Below are 18,355 nucleotides of genomic sequence, written 5' to 3'. Positions count from 1 at the left end.
GGGCACTGTCGCCTGGGAACCGATCGTGTGCTCTCCTGTCCCATGCGAATCATTAAGCTGTTCCTCCTGATATTCTGCGTGACCATTATTTAATGCCTGCTATTAAAACACATTCCAACCTTTACTTAAACCCAGACTCTATACTCTGCATAGTAATTCTCAACTTCAGTGATAGAATTCACAGGATAAGGGATGAAGAGAACTTTGAGGAATTCATCTCCACTCCAAAGAATAAAACCATAGCCAACAGGGATTCTATAATTTACTCACGTCTTTATTCAAATTAAAAGATGAAGACATCAATGAGGGAAACCCAGGAAAGCTGTAGGCTAAAAAAACTCTTCCAGAAGGGGAAAAAAAGTCTCTGAAATGAAGTCTTCTTCATAAAAGCAAAATTCCTGCAGGGCAAGTCAGCTGATTGGTTTTTAATGGAGTGCAAAGTTTAATCCAGTTACGAACTAAACAGCACCTGAATCAAATCAGGATTCCCCCCAGCTGACTATAAAAGGAATCTAAGAGGATACACACCATCCCTGTTGCTTTCCCAAAGATCCTCCTCCTCCTTCATGCTACAGTCTTCATTCAATAACATACAGAAACTCTTTACCCCCAACTCCTTGAGTTAGGATTTACATTTAGCCAATTGCCTGCTGGGAAAAAAATAAAACGAAACACTCTTCTCCTTCTAAGGCCAGGGAATAATACAAGGCTTATTTGAAATAATGTGAGACAATATACTTTGGCACAGGGATACCAGTAATGCAAAAGTTAACTTCCACCTATTTTGAACTTAGCGAAAATAAACCAAATAATTGATGTGTTTGAAGTTCTTACCTACAAAAGGGCTATCATTTATGTCTATCAGTGGAACTCATCTGACCGTGATTTTTTTTTAAAGGATAAGGGAAGATTTGCCATTCATTGAGAAGTGATTATGTGCCAAACAGTACTGATTTGTGTAGATTAAGTCATTTACTCCCTGTAGCAATCCAGCGGTGAGAGTTTTCTTGTTCCCATTTTAGGCATAAAAAAAGAGGCTGATGTTCAAAGAACTTAAATAACTGTCAGAGTCCTACAGCCACTAGTCATTCAGCCACCAGAGACCAAAATCCACCCATGGTCTTTGCACCATACTGTTAACCTGCAATGGACCGAGTTATTTCACACACACACACAGAAGTTAACTTTTAAACAAGTTTTTTAAATTGGGTGTTAAGAACTCAAAGTACATTTTGATAAAGAGATAGCATTATAAATGACAGACTTGTGGGCCAATTTGCCAACAAGTATTGAAACCAGAATTTTCTAAAAGTGCTTATTCAATGGTGCTTATTGATTATTGGCTATTTTGTTTTTCCTCTCTTTTCCTGGATTAGGTACTTGAGTTTGCGGGAGAAAGAAGGTGAGGAATTGCAATTCATGACTCCAGATATTAGCTGGGGACAGTCTTGTTGCAAGAAACAAAGCTCATTTAAATTAAAGTAAAATAGGAGGAAGATGGGGACTGAGGTTAGGACCAGAAAACTGACAGGATATTCCATCCTCTAGCTCTAAGGGTTTACTCCCTATCTTTGTGCTGCTCTGTGAGGTTACTCCTCTATTCTCTGTCTCTGAAGACAATTTTCTCTGCCTCTCCACACTCAGTGCAAAGAATGTCCCACTTTATGTCATGTCCCAGTTCAAATACATGCCTGAAAAAAAAATCTCTGAATAGGTTTGCAAATATCCTTTGGAGTTTCTGGTTCACTGGAAACTTCTATCACTTTTCTTCTCATGCAGCACAAAAATGGTGGGAGCTCTCCAAATTCTCAGAGCACAGACTGTGCCTTAGGCAACTCAGGCTGCTTCAACTTCAGACTGCATGGATTAAACAACAGACTTTTATTTCTCATGGTTCTAGAGGCTGGGAAGCCCAAGATAAACGTGTCAGTGGATTTGTTTCCTGGTGAATGTTCTCTTCTTGCTTGTAGACAGCTGCCTTCTCCTGTGTCCTCAAATGGAAGAAAGAAACAAACTCTGTTCTCTTCCTCATCTTATGAGGGCACTAATCCCATTATGGGGGGCCCACTCTCATGACCTCATATAAATGTAATTGCCTTCCAAAGGCCCCTTCTCCAAACACCATCACATCGAGGGCCAGGGCATCAACATATGAATTTGAGGAGGACACACATTCAGTCCATAACAACCTGAGTCACCACTGTCTTGGTTCTCAGGCCCACTCCTCCTCCACCATCACCACCAGTGTCCCCAAGGGAGCTCTTGCTGCACAATCCTTGACCCCCTCCTTCCTCCACCCTTAATCTTTCTTCTGCTCCCAGCACTTCTTTCTCTCTGCATCAACTGGCAAAGTCTGTGGAAGAGGTATTGGCCAAAGACTTTGGAGCAAGACTAGATTTGGCCTTGAAAGCTTGAGCATTTCTGCCTCCTAGAGGGGCCTCTGATGGGTGTGGCTCCAAACGCAGCAGCCTGGGGGCAGATTTAGGGGTAGCCCACTCTGGATTTTATTTCAGGCACTACCACCCTACATAGTATGTTGGACAAGTCGGTTCTTTCCACTAATCCTCATTTTAAAACTGTGAGGCCATGATCAGTATGGCTCAGCTGGTTGAGCATCATCCCACAAACTGAAAGGTCACCAGTTCAGTTCCTAGTCAGGGCACATACCTGGGTTGCAGGTTCTCACATGTGAGAGGCAACCAATCAATGTTTTTCTCTCACATCAATGTTTCTCTCCCTCTCTTCCTCCCTTCCTCTCTCTCTAAAAAATATATAAATAAAATCTTAAAAGAAAAAAGTAGGAGGATCTGAGCAGATGACCCCTAAAGCCTACAGTTCCAAGTCCAGGACACAATGCCAGCTTTGCCATTCTTCCAGGTATTGCAACGCGAAGTCTGTATAACCATACTTGATGCTTAAGCTACACTTAACCCCATCTTACAAATTACCTTATCTGCATACTTATGAACACACTTATTTTAAGTTCTTCCAAAATCTCAATAAATCAAAAAGGTTATGTTATTTTTATGAGTCCTTCACTGCTACTAGCACTCCAGGGAATTCGTTTATTTATTCATCCTTTCAACCACTGCTTAGTGAGCATGTTTTCCAGGCATAAAGAGAAGTACAAGACATGGCAGGCCCTCAAACGAAGCCGAACCTTCTTGGGAAGAGGTAATTGATTACCAAGAAAAAACAGCAGAGATTACTAACAGCTTCTTTGAGGGCTAACCATTATGGCAGGCTACAATACTTTTTAAAGTTCAGAGAAATGAGGGAAAATATTAGTGATGATGTTCCTTGAGTTTCTAAAGTGGCTGAGAAAGCTGAGTCCTTATCAGAGCAGCTTCATGAAGCTGGCTTCTGGGGAATTAACAATATCACCAAGCTATATAGTAAAAATAAGCAGAAAGGAACTGGGGAGGGGAAGATTGTTGATTGGCTTGCTTGTATCCTCCGTCTAGCCCCAGTTCTTATTTTCATGCTAGAAGTGGGGAGGTATGTGGTCGAGAGGGTAAGGGGGTCAGACATCTGTTATTCATTATGCCAAATTGCAGCAGTAACAAGGACGTTTAACTTAAGTACCAGGTCAGCCTACCAGCTGTGCATGGCCTTTCTGGTCATTTCATTAACACCCGTCACCATCACCACAGCCCCACGACCCACTAACAGGCACCTGTGTTTTACATGATTGAATTCTCCCCTACCTGTATTAGTCAGAATTCTCCACAGACACAAAATTGCTATATTCTTCTATCCTAGATGTAATCAACTTCCTTTCAATAGATAGGTAGGTAGGTAGGTAGGTAGGTAGATAGATAGATAGATGGATAGATAGATATAAAGAGATTGATTTACTGTGAGGAACTAGCTTAAACAATCATGGAGGATGAGCAGTCCCATGATCTTCCATCTGTAAGCTGCAGACCCAAGAAAGCTATTGTTACAATTCAGCCTGAATTGTAAGGCCTGAGAACCAGGGGAGCTAAAGGTGTAACTCCTAGTTCAAGGGCAGGCAAAGATGAGGTGAGAAATCCCATCTCAAACAGTGAGGCAAAAAAAGTGGCCAATTCTTCTTTCCTCTACCCTTCATTCTATTCAGCCCCTCAAAAGATTGGATGATAGCTGCCCACATTGGGGAGGGTAGCCTTCCCTATGGAGTGCATTGACTTAAATGCTAGTCTCAACCAGAATCACCCTCACAGAAACACCCAGAAATATGTTTAATCTGCTCTCTGGACATCCTGTGGTGCAGACGAGTTGATGTGTAAAATTAACCATCACCCCACCTATCACACAATGGCGTGGTTGTACTCTATATGACTAGTTTGTAAGGAAGGTTAAGGTGAAACAGGGGCCAGAGTAATTAGAGAAATGGGAAGTAAAAGCAAATATAAAACTCCCACAGTCGAAAAAAAAAATATGCTGCAAGTCTAACCAAATTGTAAGAAGGAAAACCTGTCGGGCTCTGCTTTTCTTTCTGAATGTCTTCTGTCCATGTCTCCATTCCCATGCTGCCATCTTGGCTCATTCACAATGGGGCTCCCAGCTGGCCTCCCCGAGGCTGTTTCCTGTCCTTCAATACTATTTTCAAAACTTAATGATATTATCTTTTCCTAACTGATTCCATCACATCACTCCCCTCTCACAAACTTGATTCGGTCTACATCAAAAACCTGGAGCTACCCTTCAGAGCTTCCTGTTCCCCATTCCAGTCAAACAGGTCTCACTCCCACAGGGCGGCATGCTCATTCCTGCCCCACTGCCACACTTCCCTTCTTCAGTATGTGATGCCTGCCCATCACTAGCTTGAATCTCAGTCCTTCGAGGTCAGTCAACTTCCACTCTCTTCAGGAAAATCAGCTATGGCCACTCTGGCCCTTCCCAGTTGATGGTCCCATCAAGAAATATCCACAATGCTACGTCAAACAATTGTGCAACTAGTGACGCATTTGAATATTTTGTAATCTTGTCTCTCCAGTTAGACTGTCAATACCTGGCACTATACCTGTCAAATAGTCTTTATAGGTATTTTAATAAATAAAAGAATGAATGATGGACTGCACTGGCCGTATCATCTATATTCTTTCTCTCTCATAGACTAAGTCACCCAAGCCAGTACCATTTTGTCCAAAAGCATTTATTAAATGGTTTCCAAATGTCTCGCCTGCAGGAGTCCTGGAGTGATAATCATGTAGGCAAGCTCAGGTCTGCACAGAGTCATGTACACAAATGAGAAAGCTCTTAAAACAGCATAAATGGTCAACTGAAAATTCTGACATAAAAATGACAAGACAGTTGTCATGTGCAGGCTAAGGCTCATGCAGGAGAGTGGGTTTTAGGGTGGTGAGATGGCAGGCAGAGAGCAATTGGGTTAATAATGAAGAAGAGCATGAAGAAAATTGTCCATATCCCAGCTTGACCGAGAGAAGAGATAGAGGCAAGTGGTAAAGAAAAGAGACACAGCCTGGTACCCATTTCATTCTGTCCCCAGAATATGAGTATGTGCCTGTTAGAGTTGGAGCAAGAAGTTGGGGGCTTGTTTGTTAATTCTAACTCCAAGTATCTGAATATACAGTATCTATTCATTGATTCCAGGTGCTATGCGTGGGTCTGTTGGTGATTCATTCATTTATACACTATTTTATTAGACACTTACTGTTTCTTAGATTCTCTGTCAGTTGATGTTAAAGCATACAAGACCTTGGGTTGGTCCCTCAGGTGAAAATAAGACTGGCGAAAAGGAAGAGAAATGATAGTGCAAGAAAAGTAAGCAAGGCCACGGTGGGTAGGACAGAGAGTAACCTTTTAGTCTCCAGAGAAAGACAAGCCAATGCTGGAGGCAGCATAGAGTTTATCAAGACAGCTTTTAAGAATATTAAATGTCTTATGAGTTTAAGGTATGTTTTGTATTTTATATCTTACTGTATCTGATTATCAGGATAATAATACTAACAATTAAAAAAGCACTTATGTGTGCCAGGATACCTTCTAAATGCTCTACAAGTGTTAACTCATTTAACCTTCATAACAACCCTATGAGGTAGATACTATCATCAGCCCCATTTTAAAGATGAGGACACTGAGGCACAGAGTAGTTAAGGCACTTGCCCAGGGCCAAAGAGTTTGTCGGGGTGGAGCTAGCATTCTCACTAGGGAGCTGGGCTCTAGAATCTACATTCATCAGCGGTAAATTTAAGGGAATATGTACACATGTACATTGAATATATCCAGCCCCAAACAGTTACGAAATCAAAGGTGTATCTTACAATCAAGGGCTCCTTAAAATCAGGGAACTCTGTGTGGTGCCTCTGTGCTTGACACAGTGCATTGAATTGGGGGTGGAAATTCGATATTATTTAACAAATATTTATTTAGCTGTGGAGGATTAAGAAATGAATAAGATGCAATCACTCTCCTTAAGGAGGTCACTATGTAGTGGAAAATGCAGATAAGTAAACAGCTCATTACAGTGCACTGTGGTGAGTGCTTTGGTACTATTTCGATTGTGTCAACAGAGCTTGTGGGCTGCTAAAGACAAAGGAATTAATTCTGTCTGCCAGGTTTTAAAAAGCTTCACGGAGGTGGTAACCACTAAACTAAGACTTGACAGAAGATAGGCTATACTCAGTCAGGCTGGGGGGGGGGGTGGAAACCCGTGGGGAGTGTCAGGGGCTGTGAATGGGAGAGAGGACTTTCCAGGGGGTGGCAGTGTAGAGAGCTAATAGTAATAAAATGGTACGGAATACTACCTAAATTGTGCTTTGGCCTCTCCATTCCTTTACCTCAAAGCTCCCTGAGGGGTATATGTGCACCAAAAAAGACAAAGCAAAGTCACCTAGTATTTTATTTCTAGCTTCCAACACCCCAACCCCACCCCCAACCCTAGTATAAACTGAGAAACTCAGCTAGACCTTTGGAAAATGCCTTTTTCTAAGCTGGAATGGTTGAAATGTCCTGGAATCCAAATAGAAGGCGTGCTCTATTTCACCCAAAACCTGAACCACAAGTGTAAGTCTCACCACTCGTGGTGTGAGCAAAACCTCATCCAGAGTCCAGTGCAGAGTAAGAGGAGCCAGTCAGAGAGTGAGGGCGCAGTGGCAGGCAGTGTGAGAGACCAAAGCCTCCCGAGAGGCCAGGGGCTCTCCTGAGGGAACACATAGAAGTGAAAGGAAAGAGCAAGCGAGAGGATCAATCTGCTCAAGGGGAGTGGCATCAGTCTTCATGTCCACTCCTGCCTGGGGGAACCTTTGAAATTCTAGGACTGCTACTGTTATTCATATATTTTTAATATGGAATATAATGAAATCTTCAGCCATGGGCAGTCCTTCAGAGGGACTGATCCATAGCAACTAGTCTTCTTAGAGCAGAATAAGGATGGTGAGGGGGAGTCTGTGAGGAGCAAACGTTCCCCCACCCCAACATCACACAGAGGCATAAAACACAGTGTATTCAGGGACTGGTTTAATTCATCATTGTGAGGCATATAGTTCACACAATGAAGAGACAAGGAAATTAGGTCATGTCCCTCTATCAGTCTTAGGTTTCCCATTTGAAAATCAAGAAAATTGGACTTATAGCCAAGATGGCAGCATAGGCAGGCATGGCTCACTGCTTTGTACAACCACATCAAAATTACAACTAAAATATAGAACAACCATAACTCAGAACCATCAGAAATGGAGTTGAATGGAAATCTGACAATTCCAGAATTAAAGAAACCACATCCATCCAGTCTGGTAGGAGGGGTGCAACGTGGAACAGGCTAGTCCCTCACACATGGATGGTAGATAAAAATACAGGAGGGATATCTCAGGATCAAGGAGTCCCAACCCCACACCAGGCTCCCCAGCCCAGGGTTCCAGTGCCAGGAAGATAAGTCCCCACAACTTCTGGCTGCAAAAACCAGTGGGGATTGAGTGGGTGGAAGAACCGGCTGGAGCCCCAAGAAGTTCCTCTTAAAGAACCCACACACAGACTCACCTATTCAGACTCACTCCCTCTGAGCTCTAGCACTGAGAGAGCAGTTTAAAAGGACCAGCGGCTTTCAAGGGAGGAATTGACATGTGTGGCATCAGGGCAAGCAGAAGCCATTTTCCCTTTTCTGAGTCCTCTCCCCTCCAGACACAGAGCCAGCAAGCTGGTGCCATATGTGAGACTCCATCAACCTAGCTAACACTGCTTGACCTGCCTTGGACATCCCAAGAGACTCTGCCCCACTCAACTTATGGACCCACCCAAGCTGCTTTTCCATATGAATATCTGGTCTTGGCTCAGGCTTCACAACTTCCTAAATCCTATCAAACAAGCAACAGCTGGCCTCAGTGAGCCCCAGGCCTGGCACTAGCAGCAGCCAGCCTAGAGTCACAGCTTGGCTTCACCTGGAAATCTCCAAGCCCAGCACAAGTAGCAGCCATCTCAGATTGCTTTGTAACTCAGGCAGGGTGGCCTTGGGCAAAACATAGGTCGGGGCTGAACTTGGCCTGCACCACCTGGGAAACCCCAGGGCCAGTGCACCCTGTGGACAGCTACAGACCATGTTGGAGCTGATCTTCCACAGAGGACAGAAGTTGGAGGTCACTGATCATACCCAATCCTTACAGTGACTGGCCTGGGTAAATCCCTCCCATTGATCTTCCAACAGTAACCAAGTCTCAACTACAAGAGGAGAGTGTACTCAGCCCACACAAAGAGTGCATCTTGAGTACCCAGCTTTGGTGATAGGGGAGGCAATGCCACTGGACCCTATAGGACACCTATATTAGGCCACACTACCGAGATACAGAGTCAAAGAAACTCTACCTAATACATAGAAACAAACACAGGGAGGCTGACAAAATGAGGAGACAAAGAAACGTGGCCCAAGTGAAAGAACAGATCAAAACTCCAGAAAAAGAGCTAACAAAATGGAGAAAAGCAATCTATGAGATACAGAGTTCAAAACACTAGTTATAAGGATTCTCAAGGAACTTAGTGAAGACTTCAACAGCATAAAAAACATCCAGTCAGAAATGCAGGATACACTAATTGAAATAAAGAAAAATTTACAGGGAACAACAGTGGAGTGGATGAAGCCAAGAATCAAATCAATGATTTGGAACATAAGGAAGCAAAAACAACCAATCAGAACAACAAGAAGAAAAACGAAGCAAAAAAAAAAAAGTAAGGATAGTATAAGCAGCCTCCAGGACAACTTTAACAGGTTCAATATTCACATCATAGGGGTACCTCTGATTCGCATCATAGGAGAAGAGAAAGAGCAAGAAATTGGAAATCTCTTTGAAAAAATAATGAAAGAAAAATTCCCTAATTTGATAAAGGAAATCTTTGATAGACACACAAGTCCAGGAAGCACAGAGAGTCCCAAACAAGATGGATGCAAAGAGGCTCACTCCATGACATATCATAATTAAAATGCAAAAGTGTAAAGCTATAGAGAGAATCTTAAAAGCAGCAAGAGAAAAGAAGTTAGTTACCTACAGGGAAGTTCCCATATGACTGTCATATGATTTCTCAAAAGAAACTTTGCAGGCTAGAAAGGATTGGCAAGAAATATTCAAAGTCATGAAAAACAGGGTCCAACAGCTAAGATTGCTCTACCCAGTGAGATATGCTTTAGAATCAAAGCACAGATAAAAAGCTTCCCAGGCAAGAAAAAACTAAAGGAGTTCATCATCACCAAATCATTATTACGTGAAATGTTAAAGGGACTTATTGAAGCAAAAGATCAAAACTATTACCAATAAAATGGCAATAAATATGTGTCTATCAACAATTGAATCTAAAAACCAAACTAAGCAAACAAGAAGAACAGAGACAAGATCGTGGATGCAGAGCATTTTGATGGTGCCAAATGGGAGGAGGGATGTGGGGGGATGGAGGAAGAGGTGAGGGTATAAGAAATACAAATAGGTAGTTAGCTACGGAATAGCCATGGGGATGTAAAGTACAGTCTAGTAAATGGAGCAGCCAAAGAGCTTACATGTATGACCCATGGACATGAACATTGGTGGGGGGGTTACCTGAGGGAGTGGGGGTGCTGGGTGGTGGGTGGGCAAAGGGGGAAAAATAAGGAAAACTGTAACAGCATAATCAATAAAATATAATTTAAAAAAGAAAATGAAGGAAATTATCTTGATATCTTAGGAGGCAGTGATTATTTCTGACACTTTAACCATTTTTTGTTCAAACTGGGTGATAGAGAAGACTTAATGAAAGGTTTCACTTCCTAGTTTGTGGGTGTAGGCAAGTTCCTGACCTCCTTAACCCTCACTTTACAGATAGGGACCTCAATACATAGGGATGATACCTACCTTCTAGTGGTTGGCATGAGTCAATAGAAGAACATGTGTAAAAGTGTCTCAACTCACTGATTCCCTCTGAAGGTCTATTCTGTGAGGACAGTCTCTGCACTCAGAATCTATAAACTTGACATAATTAATGCTATTTGCAGTAGGGTCAGTGCAGGGACCAGAATTTACCCCAAGTATTTTAAGTGAAGCAGATTTAATACAGGGATGAGCAGTTTACAAAATCACTGGAAAGTATGAGAGATGTTCTTGGAATGACTCCCAGAACAACCTAGAACCAGCCTATTGAGGAGCTGCTAATCCAGAGGCACAACTAGAGCCATAGTAGTCTGAAGGAGGCAGGAGCTTGGACATGAGAAGCTAGGAGGTCTGTCCAGAAAAGTCCAGCCATTGTTAATATAATGAGAGTGGTTTGCACATCGATGTAACCTGGCCACTGAGGAGAGTGGATGGGATGTGTATGTGTGAACAATGACAACTTCACTGTACTAGTCAGTGGAGGCAGTAGACACAGTTGAGTGAGCATGTACACTATGTGGCTGTCGCATTCAAAATGACTGAGCTTGTAGAGCAACAAGTCTGCATCAGATTTTGCGTTAGCCTTGAACATTCCTCCATGGAAAGTATTTAGATGATTCAGAAGGCCGAAGCTATGGGCAACCAGTGACTGGCAGCTTCATAACAACAATGCGCCTACTCAAGCATCATGTCTCGTGCAGAGTTTTTGGTGAAACATCAAATCACCCAGGTGACTCAGTCCCGCTACAAGCCCAGATTTGGAGCCCTGTGACTCCTGGCTTTTCCCAAAACTAAAATCACCTTTGAAAGGAAAGAGATTTCAGATCATTGAGATTCAGGAAAATACAATGGGTCAGCTGACGGCGACTGGGAAAACTGTGTGAGGTCCCAAGGTGCCTGCTTTGAAGAGGACTGAGGCATCATTGTCCTGTGTACAATGTTTCTCGTATCTTGTGTCTTCTTCAATAAATGTCTCTACATTTCACAGAACATGGCTGGATACTTTCTGGACAGACCTCAAATGTTCAGAGATCAGAGCTCAGATCAAGATGTGGCTACTAACATCACTGCTTCCTGATGCCCAGGAAACTAGAGAAGACAGAGAGCCAATGTAGAAAATACATGGTCTTGCTGGTCATTGAAGACAGAATCCAGAAAAGCCCTATCTTTCTTCTTCTAAATCTCCTGTAAGAACTTCTGTCAATGGACCCTAATTTATAGCCAGAATCTTAGCTGCAAGGGAGCCTGGGAAATGTAGTTCCCATGTAGGCATCCATGTGTCAAGCCAAAACTCTGTTATTATGAAAGAAGAGAACAGAATTTTGGAAGCAAGTAAAAGTCTATCCCTCTCTGTACAAAACTGAAGGAGAAGGCATTTGAGGGTAGACCTAGAGGAAAGAAAGAAGCATCAGTAAGAACAACTAGGTAACAGCAGTAAAGAAGAATAAGAAGGACCCTGCAAAGAAAGCTAGAAATTAGACATCTGGCATTGTCTAACAGCTAAAATAGAGACCATTTCCGACTCTATATTTTCTTCTTTTAGAATAGTAAACACTTACTATCCTTTTGAATGTCCTTCTTCCCTAGGAGTCCCCAAATCTTGTTTAAGTCTCATTAACTTGCCACTATTAAATAGAGCATCCTTGACTAGGGCTGGAATGAACCAGAGGTCCCTTCCTCAAAGATCAGCTCTGCGTGGAGTTGGTCCCCACCAAGCTGTACAAAAAAGTTAATAGCTAATTGCCACTAGATTTTCTGAATTTTTCTTTAAAAATGCCATGTATTATTATTATTATTATTATTATTATTATTATTCAAGTTGTGCTCTTTGAACAAAGCAAGAATTTGCTTGGAGTGTTAAGTGGAAGGAAGGAAAGTGGACAACAGGTGACAATTACATATTTACAAGGAAACTGTTATTTTATATCTCCAAGTTCAGCCCCTGATGGCTGGAGCCATTTTTCTTTGTTCCTGCCTGTGGTACAGGGGAGGGCTCTAGTTCTTCACTGGTGAAAATGGGGTGGCAGAAGCAAGCAAAAAAGACAGTATTGTTTTCATTTTGCACTAATGTCCCTAGACAGAAGCCTGCATTTCTCACTTTTGCTTTCTCAAGGCCTTTATTGTCTTGGCTTCCTGTTAAAAATCCAGCTAGTGATGGCAGACCCATGCGATCCCATCTGAATACTGAGAGCAGTGTATTACAGTACCAGGCAGGAGAGTGAGGGCCAGACAATAGGTATAATAGGAAAGTGTTAATCTCAAATGAAATCGATAGTAAGCACAAGCCATTACCATTGCAGAGCCCAGCTATGGCTACAAAATGAAGACACAAGTATCATTGATGGAGTTTCACAAGCAAGGAAAACAGGAGAGGCTTAGAGCAGAAGAGGGGAGACAGAGAGATTGAGGAAGCCCAGCTTTGTCCCTGCCAGCTCTGCCATGGAACTCACCATGTCTCTGTAATTTCAATCAAGTCTGGGCTACCAGACACAAGCTTAACTTGGACATTGAAAGAACCGTTTTGAACAAAGCTGTATGAAGAAGGAATGCTGGCTCCATCAAACAGATAAATATGTTTGAAGCCTTAGATCATTTTTTTGGTGCATGGCAAAATGTGCATTATTGGCCGTAACATCTAATCATAACTCCCTCTTTACCTGAACAGGAGGATGAAGAAGATCTTTCAAAAACATAGAAGATGAACTCTAGGGTCAGTCCTTACAGACTTACAGCTAGATTGCCTTGACTCTTTAAGGAATCTAAGATGGGGTAGGCAAGAGAAAGAGCAGGAAGCAGATAACCATACAAGGATAAGGATAAATGATTCTTCAGCTGGACTTGAACATGTACCAGCAGAGGAATTGTGCTGGAATATTCCCAAAACATTAGAGAGTGTGTTTCTAAAGATGTACATATACCGCCACAGACACACATCCTCTGCCGACATTAAACCTTGCACTAGAGAAGGCAGAGCATCACTTGCAAAGAGAGATTGGTTTGAAACTCTTCATAAAGGTATTTATTCCAAGAAAAGAAAAATTTACCTTCCTCACATCCTTCTGCCTGAAACAAATGTCAAACTTTAGACAAAGAGTACATGCTATCTGAGGTATACGAACTTTGCAAAATTACCAGGCTAGATGTTTTCAACAGAGAAGATGGGTCTGTTTATACATATTTAACTGAAGTCAAGAAGTAGAAAGCTGTAACATAATTCAAGTTAAACAAAATAGTTTTGCCTTAGAGCTCTATAAATAAAAACATAAAACCTTACCAAAGGACATAAAGAAAGACTTGAATAAATGATGCGACATACCACACTGCTAGATAGGAAGGCTCAAATTTTTAAAATGTCAATTCTTTCCAAATTAACCTATAAATTCAGTGCAATCTCAAGTAAAATCCCAACAATACCTCTTATGAAACCCACAAGCTGATTCTCTGAATGTCTGTGGTAAAGAAAATGTACAAAAAAGAATAAACAATATTTTTTAAATTGAGTCGATTAATTCAATAAAGCTATACTAATTAAAACAGTGCACATGATCAGCACAGGAAAAGTCAACTAGAATGATGTGCCATCTACCTGCCACAAACGTGTGTGTTGTGTGTATGTATATGAGAATCTATTTCAAAATAGTGGGGGAAAGAGAATAAGTGGTATAAACATAAGTTTTTACCCATCTAGAAAATAAAAGGCCAATCCCTACCTTATAACATACCCCAAATAAATTCCAAATGAATAAAAACAAACAAGCTAAATATTATCACAAAAGCCTTAGAACTGGAGACACAAAATCTATAAGGAAAAGAAAAACGGATTGATAAATATAATGATGCAAAGCAAACTCCTGTCAAAAATTACTATAAAATAAAATGAAAACACAAGGAATAGATCACAAGAAAATACTTGGAACATGTAACAGAAATAGGAATAAGATTCACAGTATTTAAAGTTTCTACAAGTCAGTCAGAAAAAGAGAGAGAACACTATAGTCAAATGGGCAAAAGGTTTGAGAGGCAACCACAGATGAAACCAGGCAGAGCCCCCCTTCGGTCCACTCACCCCCACATACAATTCATCGCCACATTCTCTTCTCCCCAACTCTACCACCACTACCCTAGTTCATGCCACCACCCTCTTCCCCTTCCAGCATGACAACCTGCCATTTAATCTCCTTGCATTTAATTTGCCTATCTACTCAGTCCTCCACACTGAAGCCAGGCTGAGTTTGCTGAAACACATGTCACCTCCATGCCTGAATCACTGCTTCCACCATTCTTAGGGCCGAGAAGCAAGTACCCAGTCCTTCAATGGTCTACAAGACCCCACAAAGTTTGGCTCTTTCCCCAGCACACTGGACTTGTCTCCCACTGTGACAAGCTTATTCTCTGGATGTTACCCTTGTTTATTTTCTCAACTGTACATGCTCCCTCCTATCACAAACCCTGGCAGCAAGCTACCTGGAAAGCTCAGCTGCCCTGGGTCCCTTGTTTTCCCTCGCCCCCATCTTTTTTCTGGGTACCATCTATCCTCTGACTCTTCCTTGAAATCTAAACCCAATACCATCACTTCTTCAGGGAAACCTTCCCTAATATCCTGGATTAGCTCTTGTCCTTTAACATGAGATCTTGTACTAACATAGCTCTCCTTCGTTGAACTTGCCACATTTGTAATATTACACTCAATTATATGATTCTTAAATTAATATCTCTCTCCTATAGCCTGTTAACCTCTGCAAGGAAAGGGACTATGTCTATTTTTGCTCACCCTGGTATCCCATTGCCTGGAACATAATAGGTGCTAAATAAATTATTTTGAACAAAGGAATTTTTTTTATTTTAAATATATTTACAGTCCTGTCTTGTGTGGCTCAGTTGGTTGGATGTCATCCCACAAAGTGAAAGGTCACCGGTTCGATCCCCAGTCAGGGCACATGTCTGGGTTGTAGGTTCAGTCCCCAGTCGGGGTGTGTACGATGGATATTTCTCTCTAACATTGATATTTCTCTCCCGCTTTCTCCCTCTCTTCCCCTCTCTCTAAAAATAAATGAATAAAATCTTTACTAAAAAACAAATAAAATGTACTTACATATATTCACATCTTTTATTTATATTTATGTGTCATATATAAAGTGCTGGAAGAATAGGTAGACACTAAATATTAGGAGAGATTTTCACTGGGGATTTTTACTGTATTTGAGTTAATAGTAAGCATCCATTGCATTTAGAGGCTTAAAATAAACAAAGTTTTCACCATTTGGAAAAAATACTCAAAGATAAAAATTAAAGCTCAATAACTATATAGCAGCTGGGATATTTTAAAATATGTCAGGCTTGGGATAATGATGATCTGTATTCTTTCATTTTTTTAAAGATTTTCTTTATTTTTAGAAAGAGGGGAAGGGAGGAAGAAAGAGAGGGAGAGAAGCAACAATGCGTGGTTGCCCCTCACGTGCTTCCCCCAATGGGGGCCTGGCCCACAGCCCAGGCATGTGCCCTGACTGGGAATTAAACCCACAGCCCAGGCATGTGCCCTGACTGGGAATTGAACCGGCAACCCTTTGGTCTACAGGCCGGCACTCAATCCCCTGAGCCACACCAGCCAGGGCTGTATTCCTTCATTTTATGTTACATGGTCAGAGAGCCACTGCTCAAGCAACTTGCCTTCTCCACCTGCAGGGTTTTCAGGCCACCTCACAGCGTGCTCACTTAGCTTAATTTCTAGGTCACTTCAGTTTTCACCTTCATTTGTTGTTTTTGTTTTACTACTGTTATTATAGTCTTTTTTTAATTCAGTAAGTGCATTTTGATTGCTTACTGCAAAAGAGACTGTCTTCATCCTGTTTGAAAAAAGCCCCCTGGTTAGTAAGAATGCTAATGAGAAACTAGAAGGAACAGAGTGGAAGAGGAGATGGAAACAAAAATACAAGCACCCCTTCAAGATACTGCCTGTTCCATTCCAGACCGCCACAATGGAAGGAGTGTGAAGCAAGTCGTCATCCCACTGCTGGTGGAGGGTCCTGCTTTCAATTTGTAAAAAAAAAAAAAAAAAAAAAAAAAGGGCAACATTTGTGAAATGCAATAAAGTGAAGCACAATAAAACAAGGTATGACCGTAGAGAGAAATTGGTTTAAACAGTTAAAGAAAGGGCCTCTAGAAAGACAAAGATGGCCCTGATTTTTGTGCGATTGTTGGGCTTCTCAAAGGTGATGTTTCTCTGATAATTACCATGAATGGAGACAGAAAAGGTGTTAATTAACATGGAAGTCAATTACTTCCAAGATGATAGCTCTTTTCACCTTTGCATAATTATTCAGATGAAATGCAAGGCAGTTATGGGCCATCCTATTGAGTCCATCTCTACAGTAACCCAGGAAAGGAATGGGGGGAATGGGGTAGTGATAAATGAAAGTTAATGAAACAAGAATTTTAAATGAAAACTTGTAGATTTTGTCTTCAACGTTTGTATGATTTCATTCCCCTTGAAACACTGAAAACTCTCAGGCATTTTAACAAAATTAAAGCCATGTACCGATGTTAAACCTTAGAGACCCTTAGAAATCCAAACATTTGCTCTGATTGTATAGCTATTATGATATTATTACAAATCTCACCTTAAAAATTAATAAGTGACACTCCACGAACATAATTACATTGTTCATCTTTCCATAATCCATGACTCCTCTGCGTGTAATAACATGTGATCAGTCCTTCTTGTAGCCCAGCTGTTTCAAATAATTGCGTGCTGTCCTAGTGAGAAAAACTTTTAATCAACGACACATTAAGCAAAATAGTGCAACTCTGTTCTCATAACTACAAAATAAGAAATTGTTTTTGCCCAGAATTGAATCCTATGATTCTTTTTCCCTTTTCACAATAGCATTGGGTAGATTAGGGGGGAGAGAGAATCAGACACTTCAATGAGAACCCCCACCATTCTTTAGGAATGCTACCAGAATTTTGCCAATAACTGATGAAATAAATAATACAGCCTTTCCTTCAGCAGCTCTAGTTTCCTTAACAGATATTTTTTGGGCAATTTTAAGAAATGTGTCCCTTTGAAATACCACATCACAAAACAGGCCCCATCTGTAATAGCAACCTTGCACGCAAACAAAGAAATTGGAAAAAGAAAGACATTATTTTTTTTTCTTTGTCTGTGGTGGATCATTGCAATTAGCTACCATAATATCTATATAGAAGATATATATGTCTATATCTATATATCTTCTATCACCATGATAGAAGATGAGCAAAACTATGCAATAACTAGGCACTCAAAATCCTGAAAAGACTCATATCAAAGGAAAAAAATCTAGTGAATTTTATTTATTCAAATTAGAGGCATTTTGCCTCCTGTTTAGTTCTATTTACCTTCATTTCTGATAGTGATAGTTCTTTGTTTTTAAAGATCCATTTGGAGTAACACCTGAACTTTCTAATCCCCTTCTTCCTATTTGCATGGCTTCTTTAATGAAACATGAGAGTTCTTCTTTGTCAAAAAACATGGAAAATTTCATAGGAAAACGTGGCCTCTGAAACCTTGTATCCTAGTGTTGGGGTAAATGAAGACTAGAGTAGGCAGAAAAATTGAAGACCCGTGGACAGGAAAATACTAAATGGAGCTGAGGAAGCTCTTCTTTCCATTCACTGACAATTTCCTAGGTCTGCATTCAGAGAAAGATAAGAAGTACAGGTGCAATGTAAAAACACTAAATGCCCTGCAAGCCAAGGCCCTACAAGGGAAGGGTGGGGCCCAAAGTGAGGGTTGAAAGGAAGCAGTAGATTATATGATGAGGTGATCATTATATTGAAAACCATGCCAGAGATGAATTGCTAGCCCAATGTGGAAAAGAGCCCTAAATTTCAAATTATGTTAATGGGGTAAAATATTAGGTGGGTTAAGTGAAATCCTGAAGGAACACCAGCTGTGGCAGATATTCACAGTTAGGACTGTGTTAGTTGCCAGAGTAACACAATTTTGAGTTGGCTTTGCCTTTCTCTGCCATCAGTAGCCCAGTGGG

General features: G+C 41.1%; 1 long non-coding RNA gene across 2 annotated transcripts in view; it reads right to left on the bottom strand.

Moving 5' to 3' along the window:
* The window catches only part of LOC123480852 (uncharacterized), a 112,746-nt gene that overhangs the window by 30,220 nt on the left and 64,171 nt on the right, over positions 1–18,355 (bottom strand). The window contains exon 4 of one of the 2 annotated variants that reach the window (XR_011650368.1): positions 16,968–17,081. The exons of the other annotated variant lie outside the window; for it this stretch is intronic. This is a non-coding gene — a long non-coding RNA (uncharacterized lncRNA). Of the gene's footprint in view, positions 1–16,967; positions 17,082–18,355 lie in introns of those variants that run through there. 2 annotated transcript variants of the gene reach the window in all.

This window comes from Desmodus rotundus, chromosome 1, assembly GCF_022682495.2.
Source record: "Desmodus rotundus isolate HL8 chromosome 1, HLdesRot8A.1, whole genome shotgun sequence".
In the NCBI taxonomy this organism is placed as follows: domain Eukaryota; kingdom Metazoa; phylum Chordata; class Mammalia; order Chiroptera; family Phyllostomidae; genus Desmodus; species Desmodus rotundus.
The sequence above is the reverse complement of the archived record's forward strand: the minus strand, read 5'-3'. Positions and strand labels throughout refer to the sequence as shown.